An 8,485-nucleotide genomic window follows, 5' to 3' on the forward strand; every position below is an offset into this window, starting at 1 on the left:
CTTTAATGATCACTCTGACACTGAAATAGCAGAGTGTATGTTATTGCTTACATAGGTATGAACAGTTGTTAGTGTAATGTGTCTGATGAGTTGAATGTCATTTTTAAAAGAATAAAAGCATAGTTCTGTTGACATTCCCCACTTTGAAATACTACATCCTTATACTGAAAGCCTTGAAGCTCCCTGTCTGGTCAAGTGAATGAATAGTTCCCCAGGTTCAGTTTTCCAGGAAGCTGACTTTGAGACAAGATTAGTATGTGTGAGATACCAGTAAATGCCTTGAGATTAACAAAGGAAAGGGAAAGAAGAGAAAGAACAAAAGCAAGAATGGACATAATAAGTTGAACTGTGATACAGTCTTAGTGAAGGCCCCGTGGTGGTCTCCGAAGCTGAGATGGCCCTCCAGAGTCTTCACAAGTTGGAGTGAGAACTCAAGACTTTATATTCCCCTGTCAACCAGATGTTGGATGTGAGCTGCTGAGAAGGTGACACGACCTTGCGAGAGGTGGCGCTCATCAGCTGAGGTATTTCAGAAAAGGGCAGAGAGCTGAAGCCTGATAGCCAGGAGCAACCCCAGCATCTGCAATAAGTCCTTCAGTCCCAAAAGAGGGTTTGGGTAGCACATCAGAGTATCCACTACAGATGCTTTTGAAAAACAATATGAAAAATTTTGGGGAGTCATTGCTGCTCCTCTGTATCACAGCTGAAGCCTTAAATTCCTCTAATAAACATTGCCCTCTCGTTTCATTTTCCTTTTGAAATACAGATGCCAGGTAGCACAGTACATTAAGTCATTTATATTTGTGAATTAAATGTGTCTGTTTTGTCCTTCTAGGTGGTGAATGATTGTGATTTTAATGGGAATATGTTTGAAAGGGCAAATCAAAATTGGGGGAGGGAGTGGGAGGAGGAATTCCCAAGTTGTGAAGTGGAAGTCCTTTCAAATTGTAAAGTGAAAGAGGGTTCTTTAAAATAGGGCCTTGCATAATTGTCTGCAACAACTTCAATGGGTAAGACTTGGGTAAATCACTTAGAATTAATTATATTATTCGGTGACATCAAATACATTCTGACTCATAGACACCCAATGTGACAGAGTAGAATTGCCAAATAGGGTTTCCTAGGCTGTAATCTTTACAGGAGCAGAAGACCAGGTCTTTTCTCCCACAGAGCCACCATGTGGTAGGTTCAAACTGTCAACCTTCGTGTTCACAGCAGAGAGCTTGACAATTGTGCCACCAGGGTTCCTTAGAATTAATCATAAAATATGTAAATTTGAAGGAAGTCTAAAAGATAACCTTCCCTAAATACCACCAGCTGATACTTGTCTAAAAGAAATTTACATATTTTTTTCAATTTGCCTACACTTTAAAATACCAATAGTGAGGGGAACACAGTCCTATTTAGAGAAACAAATCATCCATCTATTCACACATACGTCTATTAAACAAATGTTTGTTAAGCACCTATTATGCTAAGTACTCAGAATGCAAACTTATCAATCACCAGCACAAGGAGCTTACTGTCTAGCAATAGAGAAAAACAAATAAAATATAATTTAAAGTAGAGGAATTACGATAGAGATATGTACAAGCTTTAGTGGAAACTAGAAGGAAGGTGTGTGGAAAAGAAGAAAGATTGCACTAGGACTGGGTCTTAAAGAATGCAGAGTTGTTTATCTTGCAAGCAAGACAGGGAGTGTTTGAGGACAAGGAAATTGAATATGCAAATGTACTCTCTCTCTGCCATACAATTTATGACTATTATTAAAAAGTTCATTTTTATATTAAGCATATTAAGGTAATATCTGTCACTCAATGTGTTCTACAGAAGAGACAAAATGCGTCCCTATGGGTGCATTCTAGTGGAAACTCCCACAGAGAACGATGGGGAGAATTTCTACTAAACGGCTTTCACTGATTTTTGTTGATAGCTGTTGTACAGAAACTTCTACATTATTATTTTTCATTGACTACCTCCACCTCAGCACTTCTTTAATATCATCCACTAGGTCTTAGCTTCCTCATCTAGAAAATGAGATCTGTTTGAACGGTGAAGGTAATTTCTTTGAGATTCAACATCCTGTGAGTCTAATTTAAACCTACGGAAGAGAGATCTTACATTTCTCTTTTCCCAGACAGTGGCTGTATCTTTGGCCTCTTACAAATCATCCTAGGAACCTGGCCTAACTGACATAACATAAAATTATGGATTGAACAACTCTGTAGGAAGTATTTGACTAAGTACCACTTGATTCCTCAAAGGCCACTTCACTAATTGTTTTAAAACTGTTTAAAGCTATTTAGTGAACACAAATACAGTCTAATTTTCTATTCAATGAACTTGTTCTCTACTTTTGTCCTTTAACATGTGTCATAGAATTTTATTTCAATTTTGGACCAAGAAAATAATTTCTTTAAATTCACAAGGGTAATTTATAAAAGTGATTGTCAGAGTACAATTTTACATATGGACACACAACATAATCCACTATGAGGAAGGAGAAAGGAAAGAAGGAATGATCTAAGGAAGGAAAAAAGAAAAGAAAGAACTGAAGAGCAAATACAGGTAAAGTTAGTCAAAATTAAAGAAATATATATCAGTGTTCTCAAGAGAAATAACTATATATATGTATATATCTAGGGAGCCCTGGTGGTGCAGTAGTTAAGGACTCAACTGTTAACCAAAAAGTCAGCAGTTCAAGTCCATCGGCCGCTCCTTGGAAACTCTATGGTGCAGTTCTCCTCTGTCTTGTGGGGTCACTATGAGCCGGAATCTACAGCAATTCTAAGGAATTGATTCTCAAGATTCTAGGGGACTAGCAAGCGTGCAATATGAGGGCAGACCAGTAGACTGGAAATTTAGGCAGGAGTTGAGAGCTTGCAATCTTGTGCTAGAATTTCTTCTTGTCTGGAAACCTCAGTTTTTGTTCTTAAGACCTTCAACTGATGGGATGAGGCCCACTGAAATTATCAGAGATAATTCCTGTTACTTAAAGTCAATTAACAGCAGCATTTAAATTCATGCTTGATTAAATAATTGGTTACTGTCTAACCTAGCCAAGTAGATACATAAAACTAACCATCACAGAATCATTTCTGTCTATTTGGATAAATTCAGTTTCATATACCTTAGAAATGTCCATCAGTAATATCAAGTTGAAGTTATTTGGACATGATTCTACAAAATAACTTCACCAATACACTCCTTAATAAATCTCCACTTGGATATTTTTACCACTAATTGATAGTTTGGAAAACCATATACGAACGTGATTGTCAATTCTACATATTTAAAGTTAGAATTAATAAACTGAATGATTCTTTATATTGGGGCAGGGTCAAATGATATAATTGCATATGGAAAACCACTCTCCAAATTGACAGATTTTACGGAAAGATTGTAATGTTTATGTATGTTTTCATCTCTTCTCAATAAAGAGCTAAAATCAGTAGAATTCAGGGTCCTAAAACATGTATATCATTTTTATCTCTAATAGACTAAGATGTGTTCAATTAGACAAGAATGTTGCTTCCAATATCCTCTTTAACTCACTCAATTAATCTTCATGTGATTCATTGTTAAACATCTGTGAGATAATGGGAAACACTGAGACAAAGCTTCAGGTTAAATTGAAATGATAATAAGGAAGTGGAGCTTCATATGCAGACACAGTTTTTTACCTGTTAGGCAAATATCTTGCAAATAGTTATTCATTCTTGCACAAGTATCATCACTGCTGGAATAGTCATTCCAATTCGCTCTATTGTAACAACACAAATGCTGTATTTACATGTTCATGTTAAATACACTTGCAATTTGTAAGCCAACCTCACAAATCTTGATCCCACCAATCAACCCTGGTAAAGCTTAAATTACACAGATTACGTACTCTTTTTGCAATGTCCAAGAGCTCCACCAGTCCGGTAGAAGGCTCTGAGATCCACCTTTAAGTATCCTTACCTCTAGATTGCCTTTGTTAATATTGACTCTGGTTTTATGGAGTTATTTTAAGCATGTGCATTATTTAACGTGGCAAAGCAGTAGTTTCTTAGTCACTTTGCTGTGTCAAATCAAAAAATTGTCATTAATGTCTCCCCACACAATATATGAAGCCCTGGTGCTGCACTGGTTATTTGTTTTTTATGAGAAAAAATAAGGGTACACTGAAGAATCAGACAACATCTTGACCAGGTGATCAAAATTAACATCATCAATGAGAGACAGAGGAAAAAAAAAAAAGATATATACACAGTAAACTCAATAAAATTGCTGTACCAATATTAAATTTATTGAGTGATAATTGTACTGTGATTATGTAAGAGAATATCTTTATTTATAGGATATATACACATAGATGTTTATAGGTAAAGGGCCGTAATATATGCAACTTACTCTCCAATGGTTCAGAAAAAAGTATATATACATAGAACTATCTCTATATAACTATACAAACAACATATATAGAAAGAAAGATAGAATGATAAACCATAAAACAAATGGGGCAAAATGTTAATAGGTGAAACTGGGTTAAGAATATATAGTGTGCTCTTCATACGATTGTTCTTGCATCTTTTCTGGAGGTTAAAAATCATTTCCAATAAAAAAGCTTTAAAAACTAAAAAAAAAATACTTCACTATTTGATTTTTTTAATGTACTTGCACTATTCTGCAGAAAATTAAAGAAAAAATAATTAAAACAAAAAGCCAATGATTTGCAGAAACAAAACATATAATTATGGAACAAGCAATGTTGTATATGTTTGAAATTCCCATTTATTGGGCATCTAACATATATCAAAGATGGTGATTGCATTTTCCTCACAATAAATATCTTTTGAATAAGTATTCGTAATCTGAAACATGAGGAACTTACCTAATATTCCCATACTGCCATGTAAAGATGCAGACTACGATCTGAGCACAAGAAAACTGAGTGTGTTCCTTGCATATACCATTATATCATCAAACTGCTTCTCATCTGGTCCAGACTCCCATTTTACAAACAACAACAAAAAGAACTGAGATCTCAAGACATGAAATGACTTGATTCTCATTGTATGGACATCATATGGCTCATTGCTGGGTTAGATTATCAACATGACTGACATGACTGACCACTTGATTTACTGGCCTTGGATGCAAAAACAATGTGAGTGAAGTTGACCCAAGGTATTCAAATCCATCTGAACGACCAAGGCAAACTGAGAGGGTTACAATGTGAAAATGGATGAGGCTAGATTATCATGCAGGAGACTAGAGTATCATTAAAACATTCTTTCACTCTTGTGAATAATTAGGAATTCATGATTTATATTTTTTAGAGTAAATTTTCTTTATTAAACTATAACATACATACATAAAACTGCACAAATCTTAAGTATAAAGCTCAATTAATTTTTACAAAATGAACAACCCAAGTTACCACCTCCCACATCAAAGAATAGAACACTATCAACACCCTAGAAGCTCTCAGTCTCTCTCCACCTGCCAAAGAAAACTACTACTCTAACTTCTATCACTGTACTTCTGCCTGCTTTTGAACTTGCTATAAATGACATTATGCAATATGAACTCTTGTGTTTGTCTTTTTTCACTCAACATTGCTAAGATTTAATCATGGTGGGGTCTATTGAAGTAATTCTTTTCATTACAGTACAGTGTTCCTTTGTTTGACTATACCACCAGTATTTATTCATTTTACTCTTGATTGCTATTTAGGTAGTTATGAATGAATATATGCATTTATGTAAGAATTAGGCTTAGGAATAATAGAAGAGCTGGGATATATATATATATATACACATATATATACAAATATATATATATACAGAGAGAGAGAGGAAGACTTTTTTTTTTTCTGCTTGTATTGATTTATACTCCTTCAGACAATGTAAGAAAGTTCCAGTTACTCCAGATCCTCACTGATACTTCGAATTTTCTCTCTTCATAACTGTTTGGATTAGTATGTGTCTCTGTGTCTATTCTGCTCTTTTTTATCTCAGAAGCAATTAGGTTTAGAACTCACCCCACTAGGTATGGCTTAATTAACATAACAAAAACCTTATTTCCAAACAGAATCACATCCAAAGATATCAGAATCAGGACTTGGCTATATATTTTTGGGAGACACAATTCAATACAAAACATCTATTTCATAAAACCATTTACATGAGGCCGATAGACCTAAGGTAAAACAATAACAATTCTGGAAGATAAAATGGGAGAATCTTTGTATCAGGTTGTGATTTTATTCACAGATATTTGATGACTAATAAAGTTAAGCTCCTTTCAGTATAACTTCCTGGCCATTTGATTATCCTCCTTTATGAAGTTTCTATTCATATTTTTGCCCATTTTCTTTAATTTTTCTTCATTGAATAGTTGGAGTTATATATTCTGGACATGAATCTTTTCTGGTTATATATAGTAAATATCTTGTATTCTGTGGCTTTCCTTTTTTTCCCTCTTAATGACATATTTTGATGCATGTAAGTATGAATTGAGTATAATTTATCCATATTTTCCTTTATGGTTAGTGATTTTTGAGTCCTATTTAAGAAACAGTCGAAACCCTGGTGGCATAGTGGTTAAGAATTTGGCTACTAACCAAAAGGTTGGCAGTTTGAATCCACCAGGTACTCCTTGGAAACCCTATGGGGCAGTTCTACTCTGTCCTATAGGGTCTCTATGAGTCAGAATCAACTCGACAGCAATGGGTATGGTTTTGGTTTGATATTTAAGAAATATGTTCTTATCTCAAAGGCATGAAAGTTTCTCCCATTTTATCTTCCAGAATTGTTTTACCTTTAGGTCTATCAGCCCCATGTAAATGGTTTTGTGAAATAGTATGAAATAGATGTTTTGTATTGAATTGTGTCTCCCAAAAATACATAGCCAAGTCCTGAGCCTGATGTCTTTGGAGTGATTCTGTTTGGAAATAAGGTTTTTGTTATGTTAATTAGGCCATATCTAGTAGGGTGAGTCCTAAACCTAATCACTTCTGAGATAAAAAAGAGCAGAATAGACACAGAGGCACACACACGGGGAGGACAGATGCCATATGAGGATCATCTACAAGCAAAGGAATGCTAGTAGTCACCAGAAGCTAGAAGAGTGGCCCATAGAAGGAACTGACATGGCTGAGACGCTGATTTGCACATTTAGCCTCAACATTGTGACAAATAAATTTCTGTTCTGTAAAGTCATCCATTTGTGGCATTTTTGTTATGGCAGCACTAGGTAATGAAGACAGTAGGCAAATAATTTGTCATAACTGACTCATGCCATTTATAATGAATTTAGTATAATTCCATTTATAATGAATTTGCTATGAGGACCCCACCTTGCTATTAGAGAGAAATTCAGATTTATTCTCTGAATCAATCTGCCTATTACCATGTTTCCAGTATAGTCTGGGAAATACTGCAATACCGCAGCACGGATTAAGATTATCAAAATCCTTAATCATATCAAAAGGCAGAAAATGTGACCCTTAGGAAAAGCACAACTTCCTACCTATGCCCAAACATTACTTCCTACTAAAGTATGGGGAGAGGAAAGTGTTGCTGTCTCTGCACTGAGATAATATTCTTCCTAGGAGAAATTTAAACTTTGAACATAAAGTTAGTTTGAGCTAAGCAGTATAAATAAGGATTGAATGAGATAGCAAGCCTGAGAGCTGAATAATGAGGTCAGAAGGAGGTTTGCAACAATAATGAGAATATAAATTCAAGCAGTGCAGACTATTTGGAGGAAGCAGTTCAGATCCTTTCTGTGACTTCTGTGTAGAGTATAATTTGACATAGTTATCTTTCATCCAAGCATGGAAGTTCCTCTGATATGGTTGATTAGGCTTGTTATCAGACCAATTCTCCTCCAAAAATGGACATCTATTCTTCCCCACTTTATAGAAATTTTTGCAGCCTGTTCATTTACTTCCCACTTACACAGCATGTCTTTATCTAATTCTTAATCATTTCAGTTTAAAATTTTGCCTCTCTTAATTCAGTTAACATTGCATTATTCCCTTCTTATTCAAATAATCCAAGCTCTTTATGCAAGGCCACAGCATCTATTTATCTTTTCCTTTAATGCACAGTCCCCATAGACTTCATATTAATAACTTGTCTAGAGTTTTAAATGAGGGTAACAGCATGAGCATCAGTAAATTTAACTGCCTTTACCACTTCAACTCCTCTAAGCTCAAAGCAAGACTTTTCTTCCTGGCTTTTTAGTCATTGAGTTATTGTTCTTGACAGTCTCTTCAGTAAGCACTTTACATACTTAAAGACTATTTTACTTCCTAATGGCAAAGCAGAGTTCATAATTCATAATTCATTTAAGGGTAACATTCAATGTCTGTATCTACAAACCATGTTTTTTGTTTTTGTTATTGTTTTGTTTACTGAAAATTGTTTAAGCCAATGATCTTGCTCTGGGGGTACTGGAATACCAAGTCCTCATGCAGGAATTAAGCCTGTGT

Source organism: Trichechus manatus, unplaced genomic scaffold (genome assembly GCF_000243295.1).
Source record: "Trichechus manatus latirostris isolate Lorelei unplaced genomic scaffold, TriManLat1.0 scaffold00271, whole genome shotgun sequence".
Taxonomy (NCBI): Eukaryota; Metazoa; Chordata; class Mammalia; order Sirenia; family Trichechidae; genus Trichechus; species Trichechus manatus.